This window comes from Chiloscyllium punctatum, unplaced genomic scaffold (assembly GCF_047496795.1).
Source record: "Chiloscyllium punctatum isolate Juve2018m unplaced genomic scaffold, sChiPun1.3 scaffold_102, whole genome shotgun sequence".
NCBI lineage: Eukaryota > Metazoa > Chordata > Chondrichthyes > Orectolobiformes > Hemiscylliidae > Chiloscyllium > Chiloscyllium punctatum.
In genome coordinates, this window is record NW_027309836.1 from 452,544 (window position 1) to 469,449 (window position 16,906).

Consider the following 16,906-nt stretch of genomic DNA (forward strand, 5'->3'; position numbering starts at 1 on the left):
GTATTGCATGGGCGACAGACAAAATGATGGAAGGAAGTTGCTGAATTCAACAGTGAGATTGGAAGTACATGAACTTTATTTGGAGATAGAGCGTAAGCCTTGTTCGGGGGTAGGTGCGATAACAGATATACAGTGAGTGTGAGGGAGCAGAGAGAATACGGTCATACTTATCCTGGTAGAACGAGGATACAGAATGTCCTGGACATTTCTTCAGATCATCTCAGCGTCGAGGTGAGCCTCAATGAACGTCTTCTCTAAGTCTGTCACTAATAATGCCACCGACCCTGTCCCTCAGATCCCACAGAATCGGTTTGGGAGGATCTTAGTAATGAGAAACAAGCCTTGGTGTGTTTTGCCGTGCAAATTTTGTATATCTTATGCTGTGGAAAATTGGTAATGTTGGTGCTGCAGTAATACTGAATTATCTCACGTTACATCTAAACTGCATAAACTAAGTGACTGCTAATGCTGTGAAAAATACATTACACAAGTGTGTATCAGGCAGCTGGAAGAGTGTGTTGTAATCTAAACTAGAGACAAGGTTAGTTTGGATTTGGTGATGTGTGCTCAGAAGGACTAATTAATAATCGTGTTCTCAGGAAATGTGAAATTAATATGTTGCATTTTACACGGCATCAGCATATAATATCGAATGTTGAACATGATTGTCAAACATCAGGGAAGCCTGGAAGGTGGAGGGTCAAGTTCGCTCCAGTGAATTGGGAAAGTACAATATGACATTCAGTGGGAGACAAGCAATGGTTGTTAGAGTCATAGAGTCCTAAAGCACAGAGGCAGACCCTTTGGTCCAAACTGGCCCATTCCGACCAAAATGTGCATTCAGACTAACCCCATCTCCCTGCCATTGCCCCGTAACCTTCTAATCCTTTCCTATACATTAAACTCGATGGAATAGCTCCACAGTAAGCTGGAATTCAAACCAAAACTTTTAGTTGAGACTTTGACACACGATGAAGCACAGTAAAAACCAGGCACTTTGTTCACTTGTGAACTTGCTGTTGTTTCAGTAGGTTGGATTTCACATAAAATCTCCTCCCACACCAGTGCAGGTGAACAGCCTCTCCCCACAGTGAGATGGCGCGTGCACAGAGAGTCCAACTAACCACTTTAATCCAGGCCCAGTTTGGGAGCAAATGAAGTTTCTCATCAGTGTCAACATATTGATGGGTCAACAGATTCTCAGATATTTTAAGCCGCTTCCCACATTCAGGGCATTTAAAAGACATTTCCGCTATGCGGACTTGCCGTTGTTATAACAACGTAGTGGATCAAGTCAATTCTGTCCCACACTCGAAACGAATGGCCTTTCCCTCGTCTGACTGTATTTATGTTCTGACTAGGCAGATGATCTGGTGAAGCCCTGCCCACACGTACAACACGTGTACAGTTTCTCCACACTGTGAATGATGCTTTTCCCTTTCATGTTCAAAAGCGAATCATATTCAGGCAACAATCAACTGGACAACACCATCAGATACTGAAGTGATATTTGCTTTTTGGCCTTCGCACTGTAAATCTTCTTCATCTAATGCCCGGGAAATTCACTGATAAAGGAAAAACAGAAGCAATTGAAAGTCCAGAAAGGAAAGATAATAAGATGCAAGAACAGAAGTCGTCAATTAAACTTGTGCAGTCTGCTCTCACCATTCAGTGTGATTGCAGCTGATCTGATAATCCTCAGGTTCAAGTTCCTGCAATAGCACCTAACCTTTGAATACCTTGCTGATTAAAATCTGTTTCTCACAGTCTTAGAACATAGAACATAGAACATAGAACAATACAGCACAGAACAGGCCCTTCAGCCCAAAATGTTGTGCCGAACATTTGTCCTAGCTTAAGCACCTATCCATGTATATATCCAATTGCCGCTTAAAGGTCACCAATGATTCTGACTCTGCCACTCCCACAGGCAGCGCATTCCATGCCGCCACCACTGTCTGGGTAAAGAACCTTCTCCTGACATTCCCCCCAAACCTTCCACCTTTAACCTTAAATTTATGTCCCCTTGTAACACTCTGTTGTACCCGGGGAAAAAGTTTCTGACTGTCTCGTCTATCTATTCCCCTGATCATCTTATAAACCTCTATCAAGTCACCCATCATCCATCACCTTTCCAATGAGAAAAGGTCTAGCACTCTCAACCTATCCTTGTACGACCTATTCTCCATTCCAGGCAACATCCTGGTAAATCTCCTCTGCACCCTCTCCAAAGCTTCCACATCTTTCCTAAAGTAAGGCGACCAGAACTGCACACAGCACTCCAAATGTGGCCTTACCAAGGTCCTGTACAGCTGCAACATTACCTCACGACTCTTGAAGTCAATCCCTCTGCTAATGAACGCTAATACACCATAGGCCTTCTTACAAGCTCTATCCACCTGAGTGGCAACTTTCAAAGAGCTATGAACATAGACCCCAAGATCCCTCTGCTCCTCCACCTTACTAAGAACACTACCGTTAACCCTTTATACTGCATTCTTATTTTTCCTTCCAAAATGGACAACCTCACACTTGACAGGGTTGAACTCCATCTGCCACTCCTCAGCCCAGCTCTGCATCATATCTAAGTCCCTCTGCAGCCGACAACAGCCCTCCTCACTGTCCACAACTCCACCTATCTTTGTATCGTCTGCAAATTTACTGACCCACCCTTCGACTCCCTCTTCCATGTCATTAATAAAAATTACAAACAGCAGAGGACCCAGAACTGATCCCTGCAGAGCTCCACTTGTAACTGGGATCCAGGCAGAATCTTTACCATCTACCACCACTCTTTGACTTCAAGCGGACAGCCAGTTCTCTATCCAACTGGTCAAATTTCCCACTATCCCATGCCTCCTGACTTTCCGCATAAGCCTACAATGCGGAACCTTATCAAATGCCTTACTAAAATTCATGTACACTACATCCACTGCTCTACACTCATCCACATGATTGGTCACCTCCTCAAAGAATTCAATAAGACTCGTAAAGCAAGATCTACCCCTCACAAAATCCGTGCTGCCTGTTCCGAATCGAGCAGTGTCTTTCCAGATACTCATAAATCCTATCCCTCAGTACCCTTTCCATTACTTTGCCTACCACCGAAGTAAGACTAACTGGCCTGTAATTCCCAGGGTTATCCCTATTCCCTTTTTTGAACAGGGCCACAACATTCGCCACTCTCCAGTCCCTGGTACCACCCCCGTTGACAGTGAAGACGAAAAGATAATTGCCAACGGCTCTGCAATTTCCTCTCTTGCTTCCCACATAATCCTAGGATATATCCCGTCAGGCCCGGGGGACTTGTCTGTCCTCAAGTTTTTCAAAATGCACAACACATCTTCCTTCCTAACAAGTATCTCCTCTAGCTTACCAGTCCATTTCACACTCTCCTCTTCAACAATATGGTCCCTCTCATTTGTAAATACTGAAGAAAAGTATTCATTCAAGACCTCTCCTATCTCTTCCGACTCAACATACAGTCTCCCACTACTGTCCTTGATCGGACCTACCCTTGTTCTCATCATTCTCATGTTTCTCCCATACGCATAAAAGGCCTTGATGTTATCCTTGATCGTACACGCCAAAGATTTTTCATGCCCTCTCTTAGCTCTCCTAATCCCTTTCTTCAGCTCCCTCCTGGCTATCCTGTATCCCTCCAACGCTCTGTCTGAACCTTGTTTCCTCAGCCTTATCTAAGCCTCCTTCTTCCTCTTTACTAGATATTCAACCTCCCTCGTCAACCAAGGTTCCGTCACACGACCATCTCTTCCCTGCCTGACAGGTACATACGTATCAAGGACACGTCGTATCTGTTCCTTGAAAAAGTTCCACATTTCAATGACATCCATCCCTGACATCCTATGCTCCCAACTTATGCTCCTCAGATCCTACCTTGCAGCATCGTATTTACCCTTCCCCCAATTGAAAAACCTACCCTGTTGCATGCACCTATCTCTCTCCATAACCAAGGTGAAAGTCACATTATTGTGGTCACCATCACCAAAATGCTCACCAATAACAAGCCCATCACTTGTACCGGTTCGTTACCGAGTACCAAATCCAATATGGCCTCCCCTCTGGTCGGACAATGTACATACTGAGTTAGAAAAGCTTCCTGGACACACTGCACAAACACCACCCCGTCCAATCTACTTCATTTAAAGAGCTTCTAATCAATATTTGGGAAGTTGAAATCACCCATGACTACTACCCGGTGGCTTCTGTACTTTTCCATAATCTGTTTCCCAATCTGTTTCTCCACATCTCTGCTGCTATTGGGGGGCCTATAGTAAACATCCAACAAGGTGACTGCACCTTTCCTATTTCTGACTTCAGCCCATACTACCTCCAAAGGCAGATCCCCCTCGAACTGCCTTTCTGCAGCCATTATACCATTTCTAATTAGCAACGCCAAACCCCCTCCTTTTTTTACCACCCTCCCTAATCTCAGTGTAATCTTGGATACACTGAGCTGCCAATTTCTAGAGCGACCTGCAGGAAATACTTTCACATATTCAGTCGGCTCGAAGAGAAAGAAATTCCTCCACATCTTTCTTAAATCGTTTACTCTGAGATTATGTTCTCTGGTCGTCGATTCTCAGACAAGGCGAATCATTCTCTCCGAAGTTATCCTATCATGTCCCTTATAATCTAATGTATCTCAGTAAAGTATTGTTACATTATTCTACACTCCAATGAGTACAGGGGCAATATTCTCATTTCTAAACTGAGATTCCACTACATCGGTGCACCAACCAAAGTGTTCAAAGACACAGAACGCGAATGGCCATTTGTTATTGGTCTGACAGAGACGGCTTAATGTCTCATGGGTCCTGAACAACAATTAACTGATTCAGAATGTGCTGATGGAACGGAACGGAGCTCTCCCTCAACGTTTTGCAATTGTTCTTGTTGTGTGCTCATGTAAGTTTATGTAATGAACGGTTTATTGCTAGTAACGAGGGTGGGGGTGGGGAAGGACTCTGAGGTTTCAGTGTGCGACAAACGTGATCTGATCGAACGGGTAAGTCAAATATTCCTAGAACATGGGAGAGCTGATCGGTCCAGGATCACTCCCATCTTCTGTTTCAGAATCAACAAATGAAATTGCTGGAAAGTCTCAGCAGGTCCGGTCGCATCTTGAAAATGAAAACCGAATGAGATTTCGGGACTGGTGACACTTCTTTTTCCATCTCCATGTCCCTCTGCCTATCTACAAACTGCCTTTTTATTGAATTATGTCCTGATTTCAAACTTTATATCCAGCTTCACATTTATTGCTTCCTCTCCAAACATTTTCCCAGTATCTAAAATCGTATCATGCTTGTTCTATCTCTTGCTTTGCCCAGGACTTCCAACTGAACAAATAACTCTGTTTCTATTTCCTTAGATACCAGATGGCCAGAGATTGGAAGACATAGGAGGACGGTTAGCGCTTTCAGAATATCTAGTCTGCTCCGCCATTCGATCTTGGATAATATCGTTCTTAACCCCATTCTCCAGTCCTCTCACTGAACACTTAATCCCCGGTTTTAGGATACAGTCTTTTTCCCAGAGGGGGTCCTAATCCGTCCCAAAACCCTCCACATGTGTTGGCAGCTGTTACACCGTGTCTTCGTCTCATCAATCTCAATTTCAGTGATTCTAGGGAAACACCAACTGTTCTGAGCAGCTCGATCGGGTCTCTGGCCCCACTGTGATCCTGTGGTGGAGCAGTAATCATCTTCATCTCCTATGGAAAGGATCGGCTCTTACAAAAAAAAAACTGACAGAAAGAAAGATAGGCTTGTGTGTCAAGATATGTGGAGGTAATTGCTTTCTGACTTGGTCTGTAAACCTTACTCTGTATATCCCCGCACATTCTAGCTGTTGTGGTGAAAGGGAATACAAGTCCAATTAATTGCCATCTATGCTTTTATTCGATATGTATTCTTCCTTGTTCTGAATATGCAGGGATGTTTCCAGCACTGATGGTCACCATTTCTAAGAGTGCATGCCGCGAGCCCTGATATTTTCTGGAGAGTAGCCGTATCAGTTTGTGCGAAAGTGGCCCAGTACAAAGCTTAGAAGAAACATTGTTGTTCCATCTTTCCGGACGACAGTCTTTCATATCATGTTCGATGGGGCTTTATTGCATACTCATCAGCAAGCCTGGTTTTGAATTTACTCGCTCAATACTACTGTAGCGGTGGAAAGAATATAATTCCGAATACCTGCTGCGTGAATTTCATTCTCAAAGTTCTATTCGCAGTGGTCCTTCATATGTGGCGATTTTTATATCTCTGCTGGCCATCCTGTTTAAGAGTGCAGTTACATATGTTCCTCTGTCTTGGCGCTGCAGGGAAAATTGTCTGCGCCTTTTCAGCCAATATTTCCTGGATATTTCTACATGGTATTCTTTATTTTTACGATCATGTCCACTTTAAGGATACAGTTACCGGGCACTTATCCTTTCTGTAACAACAGGACGGCATTTGCTTTACATGCGAAGGTGTCCCGGATCAGTAACAAGGAGAGCATTCATTTCCTTCTATCACAGGGAACACTAGATTCATGATGTTAGTCTCTGTCAAATGCATCCGAAAATGTGCTCTGAAAGCTTCATTTTAACGCTGTCTGGCGTTTCTCAACGTGTGTCAACCAAAACCAGAAATCCTCAATCATAGATTGGAGCAGTTCACATATTCGAGTTTCGAAGCAGCAGACACGGATACAGTTCATTCAGAATGTAAAGATTTACAGGCACAGATGAACTATCGACTCATATTCTCATACTGTTACTAATATTACCGTGTGGCCTGAAGTCTAAGCCATGTTGTAACTTAAAATGTGGAAATCACAGGCAGGCTGCCGAATGACAGCATGTATTTTGTTTTCTTGTTCTCACAGAGTTCCAGGAAAATATGACAGCGAGGGAAAAGAATGCAAGTCAAGTGCAGCTCTGGTGAAACACCTTCTGTCTGATTCAGTCATCAATAAGAAACGTGAATGTGACTAAAGCGGGAAACCTTTTCACAACTCGAACAAAGAGCAATCACGAATAGTGACCACCTCTTTGACATCTCAGATCGCCTTTGACCTTCCCTGAATATGTATAAGAACTAATCTTTGCACATCTCAAAGTGAGAACTGTTTGATTTACCGACAATAAGTGAGTCACATGTCCTTGATTCCTACATACGTTTCTAACTCAGCTTGCAGCCAGGTGGCAGTTGCTCATCGCTCTGCTGGATAATGCACTATTATGGAGAAATAACATGAAAGTTGGAACTCTTATTGGCTGTGGGTTTCGAATAATCTTGCGACGTGTTCTGCCATTCTCGGATTCCAGTGCTAAACCAGTTTTTCAGTTCATCTGAGGGTCGGGCAGGAGCAGAATTCATCATCTCCAGTGATCACTTTATCTGAGGGGAGAAAATGAGCAAAGTTTCACACAGCGAGTAATCGGAATTGCATTCCGTTTCAGCATGGCAGCAGATATGGGCTAGCAAATTCAAAGCCAGATTTGCTGATGAGAACAACAAGCACGACCTCTCAGATAGAGAAATTCCTTCCCACCGCTTATTCTGCAGAACTGGGACAGTTGCTGTGAGTATGCTGCAGGGTATCATCAGGTACATGCTCTTGGGTTTCCGGTTTTGGCCTGTGTGCTCGCGTGGCTGAGCAAGCTGAGACTCTGCTTTCAGATTCCACTTCTTAAGAAGGCTTGTGTTTGTATCCCTGCGCGGCCACGTGTGCTAATGGATGAAGCTGGCAACGGTTTGCAGGGATGAGCTTTGTTAAAGTTGAACAGGAAAAAAAAGCAGTCATTTCTTCTAACCCGGCTGTGGTGTGGCACAGCAGAAAACAACCAACATGTCAGTGCCCATGTTTTCCCCTTCTGCTGTAGTTGTCACGTTCCCCTCCAGCTCGAAAGGCCACCAGCATAATATGCGACTCAAAAACAGGCTGCGCCAAACTTTCATATTCCAGACAATTTGCATTTTTCACAGTTTCTCTGAAAGTGAATGGAGATATTTATTTCCCTGTTGATGTGAACTTCGGTTCTACATTGAATCTGCTCGCGGTTTTCTGTTGCTGTTGCGAAAAGGAGGGAAATTGCGATAGGAAACTTGGTTACTTTTGCCTAATTTCCTTAATTTCTGTCCTGATGAGAGAGGCTGGTGATTGGCCCTCTCGATCCGGTGGAGACATCAACCCAATTGTTAACCTCATCTAATCAAGACTGTAATTGATAATCTTCACTGTTTTTATGGTTCATTGTTAGTCAGTTCTGATTCATGTTACTTGAGCACTTTCCTGGAAGTATTGGTGCTCTAAGGCGCCAGTACTTTGAAAGCATCATTTGGAATTGCCTCGCTGCAATTTGTGTGAGCAGCTCATGAGCCAGACGACTCGCTCTGCCTCACAGACAGCATTCATGAGTCCGTGTGTCGGAAAATATGTTCTCTTTGTCAGTTCTGCTTCTGTTCATGAGTTGTCAGTTTTTGGTTTCGCTGGAGACACACACACAGACAAAGACCCACACGCACACATATATTTTGTGTGGTGAATCTTTTTGGTACTTTCAGAGTTACATTGCACTTTGCTCAGAAACCACATACATTCATGAAGAACTCTGAGCTCAAAAACTGCATGAGATTATGTAAAACTCTGTTATCTCACTTTTTGGATTGGAATCAATCTAAACATCAGGTCATAGACAGAGAACACAAGGGGCTTACACCTTCAACATATTGTCTAGCTATTACGATTGTTAACAGCTAACCAGAGAATGCAACTTTTTTTAAAAAAGGGTTTTGTGATTTACACAGTGAATACAGTGATAGTTTCACTTCTTTCAACAGATGAAAGGCTTAACAGACAAACAATTCTTCAATGTATAATCTCAGTTACATCACTTTGCAAATATTTGCTATAAAGTCTGTGTTACGATCGAGCCCTCCACAAACACCTGATGAAGGAGCATCGGTCCGAAAGCTCGTGTGCTTCCAATTAAACCTGTTGGACTATAACCTGATGTTGTGTGATTTTTGACTTGGTACACCCCAGTCCAATACCGGCATCTCAGAGTCACAACCTATTCCCGACAGCTTGCAAGTGTTCCCTTAGAAACTGTAGCTTTTGGAAACGTATTACTGGAACAAAGTCATTGCTCCATGTTGTGGGATGCACCGTCAATCCCTAATTACTCGAGAGATTGAGATTTTGCGTTACTCCACAGAACCCTGGATGCCCTCAGTAGCGGGGTACAGGCATGATGCCATGAGGCAAGGATTTAGACATAGTGACATTGAAGAAACAGCGAAACATTTTCAACTGGGAAACGCGAGAACCTTGGAGGGGTAATTGTGGTGATAGCTTTCGCTTGTATTTGCTGCCATTGTCCTTCCAGACAGATGCTGATCGATCACTGAATTGTTCTGGCAGGATCCGTGTGTGTGTTCTGGGTGCAACCAGGATTTAGTTTTCCTTCGGATAATTCACAAGAAGAGAATTAAATCTTCATTTCCTGACTGGGAATGAAAGCCTGTTCTGGGCAATGGAAACTCAGACCCGAATGCAGGGATATCCATTGATACTGCAGTAGCCTTTGGGACCTGAACAAACTCTAGTGCCTGCTCTTCACGTCATAATCGTCTTCGTCAGCAGTGTTTCTCTCTCCAAGTTTCCAAGTCGGTTCATATTACCACTCTTGGTTTCAGTGTGAAGAAGGCAATGCTGTGATAATCTGCTGTTGTTCAGCAGATATATTGCAGCAAGTTAAGTAAAGACTGATGCTAACACGAGCTCGTTTTGAGCTGCGCTGATGTGTTGGCAGCAAGAAAGGCACCGTTCAACTCGCCTCATTCCGGATGACGGGCCCGAAATGCCCAGTGGGTTCTCGCTGAATTAGTTCAGGCTCTGGAAGGTAAAAAACTTCAAGTGTGAAAGTACAGTGAAAGGAAATGTTTCACAGAGTGGGGCATTCCAAGTGAAACAGTGACGCTGATTATGTTCGCTGATTTTTCACGTTGTGAATGCTGTTTCCCTGATGTGGACGTTTCCATTACCTATATACAAACTGTCACAGTCAGACCTGGTCTTTGGATCAGTGACGGAATTGGTAACACGCCTGACGTCGAATTCAGGGATTGTCGGTTCCCATGTAAAATCACAAGGATACAGCGTGCTAGTCCATTCCTGTTGTCTGTCAGGAACGGAAGGGTTTGGGTTTTCGAATTTACAGTTTCTTTCGTTCAATTCGAATTCTAGCTCAGATCAACGTCTCTCATTGTCTGTAGAACTGGCTTTGGTTTAACCAAAAGCTGCCTTTTGGAGGTTGAAGTTGTTAGTTGGAGCGGACATCTGAAGTGAAGCACAAGGAGCTGGTCAAATCCTGAGAACTCTGCCACTCTCGTGGAATGTGTCTGTGTGTCTCTTTCTGTGGGAGACACGACGTGGGTAATAACACAGTGTGACTATGTCAAACTTCAATCCCATTGTTGTGTCATCTAAGATTAAAGCGAGAACCTCACTGCTATTTGCACTGGAAACATCAGAACACATAAGGTTATGGACCAAAGCTGGAAACTGGGAATAGAATAGATGAATGTCTTTAAACCAGACTGCACCATGGGCCAAATGGGATTTTCCATTCTGCAAAACTTGAAGACGAGTAGAAACCAATCTGGAGTGAAACTGATCGGAAATGAAATGGAAAATCCATTTCATTGAGAATAAGTTCAAGAGCGTCTGTCTTCATTCCATGTAATCTCGTAGTTAGGATTTGGAACTCTAACCGCAATAGTGTTGGTTCTATTCTCGGACAGGGAATGCACGTTTTATTGTGCAAATATATCGTGGTACCAGTATTTCTTACACTGGTCCGAACCTGGTAATGCTTGGTTTTGTGCCAGGTTATCAAAAACCAAAAGCTGCAGGTTTTGGAAATATGAACTAAAAACGAGAATTGATAGAGAAACCCGCTACACCTGGCAACATCTGTGGAGAGAAACAGGTTTATTTTCTTAAGATGGACCGGAAACAGGTTAGTTATAGTTTTCTAGATTATACTGTTGGGAAAATGATAATCTTACCTGTCGAACCAGGATATTTATCAAAATTACTCTTGAGCTTACAAACATCGAATCCAAAATCTTAAAAGGACCTAATCAGCTGTCATGCTACTTTCATTTTCCTGAGCTGGTGGAAGGCTATGTTTTAATGGCTACATTTCCTTTTAGTTTCCGTTATTTAGCAGTCACGCCGAATGGAGAATTGTTTCTTACAGTGTCTGTCTCCATATGTGTCTTTGTTTTTTCTATATTTGTCTCTGTATCCGCCTTGGCCTTTTTCACATTCTCCGACTCTCTGGCTGTCCATATCCCTCATTTCCCATTTCTGCTCTTGAAAAGCCTAACATTCAGAGACAGTTTGAGATTCGAACTGCTGAGAGGCTTTCTGACGCCTGGCTGGAGTCGGTCGAAGGAGTCTCACATTCTCTGGATAATGCGTCTGTCACTTCGACCTGATGCAAGGAGACATTTCTTCCTCAAAATCTAAAGACTCTTTCGAAGTTAAAGTTGAATTCCTTATCTAACAGAAAAAGAAAGTAATTACATGACAGCTGAAGAAGAACAACGATGCATTTACTGTTGGTGTACAACGAATAAATGGTGACAGCAGAGAACGAGGGTGATCATGTCGTGGTGTCAGTGCCATTACCACAACATTTCCCGGGAATGCTGCAGTGTCTCCTGCTTCACCACTTAATTTCTACAAAACTGGGAATGAAGGAATGAGAATAAATGATGAGAAGCAGAAGTGCTTGTGGAACTGCGGGAAGAATCTCCAGGTTAAAATAGTAGTTAAAAAGAGCAACCTACACTACTGGATTTAAACCAGGAAAATGAAGCCGGAACGCGAAATCAGAATGTACAGCAATTCAAACAGGACACTGAGTTCCTCGATCAGCAACACAATACTTGCGAGAAATAACGAGCTTTCAATACAATGAGCAGGCACCAGTGTGATGGGAGCTGCTTTCACCAGCTAAGCCATGGCGCCACGTTAAGAGCCAGATTTCTCGTCCATATGTGCAATGCCTGAACCACTTGATCACAGGAATTCGAAAACGCGTTTTTTGTATTAATGTTGCTCAGTTTGAATGGCAATCAAACTCTGCTTGTGCAAAAATAGACATTTCAATGCTGAGCATGCCCCATTAAAAAGGCACAGAAAAAGACAGTATCCTCTTGCATTGGCATCCAACAGATATTTCCGTCGTTTAAACTGACAGAATAAAGAGGATGTACTCATCTCCTCTCGCGTCTCATTAACCACGTTAATACATACGCAGGGATTTTCAAACCAAGATGAACAGGCTCATTGTTGTGAATTGACAGCAGTGGTGTGTGAGTCATTGCGAACAGTGAGCAATAAATGCTGAACCAATAGCACTGACACGGAGCCTTGCACCATCAGATCGACACTCACATCTTGTGTTATGTCTCCGAGGCATCAGTGCATTTGACTTTAATTATTCTACCCTGCACTCTCCTCAATTTATTCCCGACCGCTTGCAGTGTCGAATTAGAACATGCAATTATTACAAATGCATTTCTGGGACACAGTTGTCTATCAATGAGATAAGATTCAATGCCCATCCCTAATTATCCCAAAGATATAGGGAACGAGTTACTTTTGTGAACTCCTCAAATCCTTAATATGGAGGTACCGACAAGAAACCGCTAGAGATGGAGTTCCTGGATTGCAGAAAGCAGACCGACCCCAAACTGCTAACGTAAACCACCCAGGGAAGAGCAGAAGGACCCCACTCTGTCAATGTAACTCAACCAGGGGACAGAAATCTGACATCACGCGATCAATGTAACTCAACGATGAATTTATGGCCGGACCGCACTCTGGTAATATAACTCACCTAGGGAAGAGTAGACTGACACCACTCTGTCAATGCTAGTCATCCAGGGAAGAGCAGACTGACCCAACACTTTATATGTAACTCACCCAGCCAGTGGCAGACTGACACCACTCAGTCAGCAAAATTTACCCAAGAAAGAGCAGACTGACGCCAGTCTGTCAACGTAACTCACTCAGAGAAGAGCAGGCTGTACCCATTCTGTCTCTGTCACTCATCCAGGAAAGAGCAGGCTGATCTGATTCTGTCAATGAAACACAAGCAGGGAGATGAGCCTGACCCCACTCTGTCAAAGTAACTCACTCAGAGAAGAGAAGACTTATTCCATTCTGTCTATGTGAATCATCCAGCGAAGACAGTAATGAAACCATACTTGCTGTTAAACTCAGAAAGAGAAGAGCAGACTGTCACGATTCTGAGAAAGTAACACGCCCGTGGAGGAGCAGACTGACACCACTCTCTTAACATAGCTCACGCAGGGAAGAATAGACTGAGTCACTCTGTGATATTACCCACTGAGAAAGGAGCAGACTGACCCCATTCTGTTAATATGACTCTCCCAGGGAAGACCAGATGCAGCCCAATCTGTCAATGAGACTCAACCAGGGAAGAGCACTCTGACCTCACGCGATCACTTTAACACAATGAGGAAATTGCAGACTGACTGCATTCTGTCAATGCAACTCACCCAAGGAAGAGCAGACGGATCCCACACTGTCCAAATAACTCACTCCGTGAAAAGCAGACTGACGCCACTCTCTCCACGTAACTCGAACAGGAAAGAGTAGACTGTTGCCACTCTGTCAATGTAACTCACTAAGGGAAGAGCAAATGACGCCACTCAGTCAGTGTTACTCACCGAGGGAAGGGCAGACTGACCCCACACTCTCAGTGTAACTCAGCAGACTGATCCCACACGGTCAATATCAGTCATTCACTGAAGAGCAGTCTGATCCCACTCTATAAATGTAATTCACTCAGGGAAGAGCAGACTGATCCCATCTGTCTATGGTACTCACCCAATGAATGAACACTAACCCCACTCTACCAATGTAACTCGCCAGAGAAGAGCAAACGGAAGCCAGACTGTCAACATAAATTATCGAGGGAAGAGAATACTGACCCCGCTCTTTCTGTTTCACTCAGTCAGGGAAGAGCAGACTGTTACCACTCTGTGAAAGAAATTCGCCCAGGGAAGGGCAGACTGACCCTACTGTATCTGCGTGACTGACACAGGTAAGAGCAACTAATCCAACTCTGTCAATGTCTGCCCCTCAGGGAAGAATACCCTGACCCCTCTCTGTCCAAGTCGCTCACCCAGAAAACAGCAGACTAACCCCACTCTGTCTATTTAAGTTCACAAAAATCCTCTGAAGTACGTCCTATCCAGACACTCTCCACATCACTGTCTCTGTAACCGTGTGCGTTCAATGGCGAATCCAAATAACCTGCAATGTTTAGAATGTGGCACCAAACCAGAGCTACCACACAGAAATTGGGCGAATGTACAAACTTCCATCAGGTAGTCACCTAAGCCTGGAATGGAAACCAAACCCGACAGTAGTGGTGATTATAAAATGGCAGAACAGAAACCTAGAAAAAGGAATTGCGTCCCTGTGTGTTGCAACGATTCTGAGTATTAATTAAGCGTCCCTTTCTGTAGTTAATTTCCATTTTCATCACTGCCAACCTTCTTCAAAGCAAAGCACGCACTTGCTTTTTTCAGACTTCCGATATCCCGCTTTCATCCCGCTTTTTACCTCATCATATTTCTGACTTTACAAACTACGTCACAACAGGTTGACAACTGCAGAATGAGCTTTGTTCCGTTCTCCACTGATGTTGAGAGTAGTAATACAGCGAATTCGAGATGGACTTGCTCCGTTTGCGGGTGGTGTATTCGCGGTATTATGGCTTCTTTTTATCGTTTTCGGTCTACTATTTCGAGTTCATTGCGCAGACTTCTGAAGAAGACTTTTTGGAGTCGAAATGGTAACTGTGTTTTCTCTCGGAAGACAGAAGTAGCTTTATTTCTGTTCTCTTATAAATTGATCTTCTTCTGATCTTTGCATGTGAAATAGGGTGCATTACTCTTGCTCGGTTTTAGTTTCAAAATCAAGAGAAACATGAAGGAGACAATATCAAAGAACACAAAGTACTGAGTTGTTAAGATAATTTTTGCAGCAATGGTGGACATGAAGGTCAAATTAAGACAACGGTTCAAGAACATTTAGTCTGGAATTGGTATGTGACTTGAGTTCCAAATATATGTTTCCGTTCTTCCAGTACACCTTTTTGTCTCCCAGAAAACATTGATTGTTTTCTGTATTTAATTTGTTTCACGATATCTGTCTTCTGGTCGACCAGGGACAACTTGAATTTGCGTCTGCATTGAATAAGATTTCGCTCTTTCTTTCGAGAAGCAAACCTGTGCATTATGTAACATTTATCATGCTGATGGCTAAGATGTTCAAAATGAATTACTGTTTATGGATCGTGAGCAAGAATGAAGTGATCCACTTGCGAACAGATGTCACCACGCTCTATTCCGACATCGGGCCTGAACGGTCTATAGGCAGAGTCTGCAGAAAGGAAATGTCTAAGTGAACTAGTCCTTTGTTCAGTTTGATTTGATAGTGCTGTTTTGGTGCAGAAATGTGTCAACATCTCTGACGTTAGAGTCAAAATTTAAGTCACATCTACTCCATGGAGTGTCTTCTCATACCGGAACATGCTGACATGAAAACATCTAAATCTGATAGCAAAAATTTTTTCATTAAACTGGGAGTATGTTTAACTAAGCAATTCAGACAGCCAAAATGAATAATTGGCATTTGGTTCTTCAAGCTGAGCTCTCCACACCAACTGCTCCAACGAAGGTCGTGGATAAGATCCCCATCGATTATTTTGGTCAATTTTAGTCTCAGCAACAACCAATTGTTCTGAACAATGGTACCCCACAAGCAGAGGGCTAAGTCTGATTTTCATCGTTAATTTTCAAATTCAGTTCTTAATGCACAGTTTCTTACGAATGTGGACAGCAGAAGACCGTTAACATTCTATTTCTAATATTTCCAGAAAATTCTACTCCGCTGATATCGCCTTGCCTTATCACACCTCAAGCCAGGAACCTGGATCAGTCGAGATCCTTTCCACACATGGAGTTGCTTTTTCTAATTCATTGACTGCTGATATACTAGATTATTGGCTTTGAGAGTCAGTTGTAAATTAGGTTGAGCTTTCTCAGCTTGACTTTCAATTGATTTTTAAAAAAATCATCATCTGCAGGTAATGTATTGCATTGCTTCTTGTTTTGCTTAATTCCAAACCCCCGCTCCCGAACATCCAAATTTCACGATAGTTCGACAAATGTTTTGAAACTGATTCATGTTGGAAGTTGGTGGCTTTTTGTGTCTCGACATATAATTTATTTTATTAGACGTCTTGAAATTACTTCGGATTCTTTACAGTTAAAAAATTTAGTTTCGATTGAATGCAAAGCTCAAGCTGCACGAAATCCAAATTCTGCAAAGGAATTAATAACTTTTGAAAAATTCAACGCTGTGAACAGGACTCGAACCTGTGCAGGAAGACCCCATTGGATTTCAAATCCAACGCCTTAACCACTCGGCCATCACAGCTCCGACCTAATTGCCAATTTTCATAGTAAAAGAACTGAATTAATGAAATACGTAATTTGAAGAACAAATTGTCAAGACCCAAAGATTTCGCCAAATGCTTTGCTGGGACTCAGACGAACGTTACCTTTGCAGATTGACAGGCTTTCATCGCAAACTAGATTCTGACACAGCTGAAGTTGTGGGAATGATTCTTCATCGAATTCTAGAGTCACGGATGTACACCACATGAAGAGAGGATCATTGTCTCACTGCGTCCGATCGACTTTGACTCAATTGCTCATCATCTGGTGCCAAAGTTGTTTTTTAACATTCATCAAAATATGGTATTAGAAATAGTGAT

General features: G+C 43.1%; 1 non-coding gene across 1 annotated transcript; it reads right to left on the reverse strand.

The window, feature by feature from the left end:
• Positions 1-16,484: 16,484 nt before the first annotated feature.
• trnas-uga (transfer RNA serine (anticodon UGA)) lies at positions 16,485-16,566 on the reverse strand. The gene has a single exon. It is a non-coding gene; the product is annotated as a tRNA-Ser (tRNA).
• Positions 16,567-16,906: the final 340 nt, after the last annotated feature.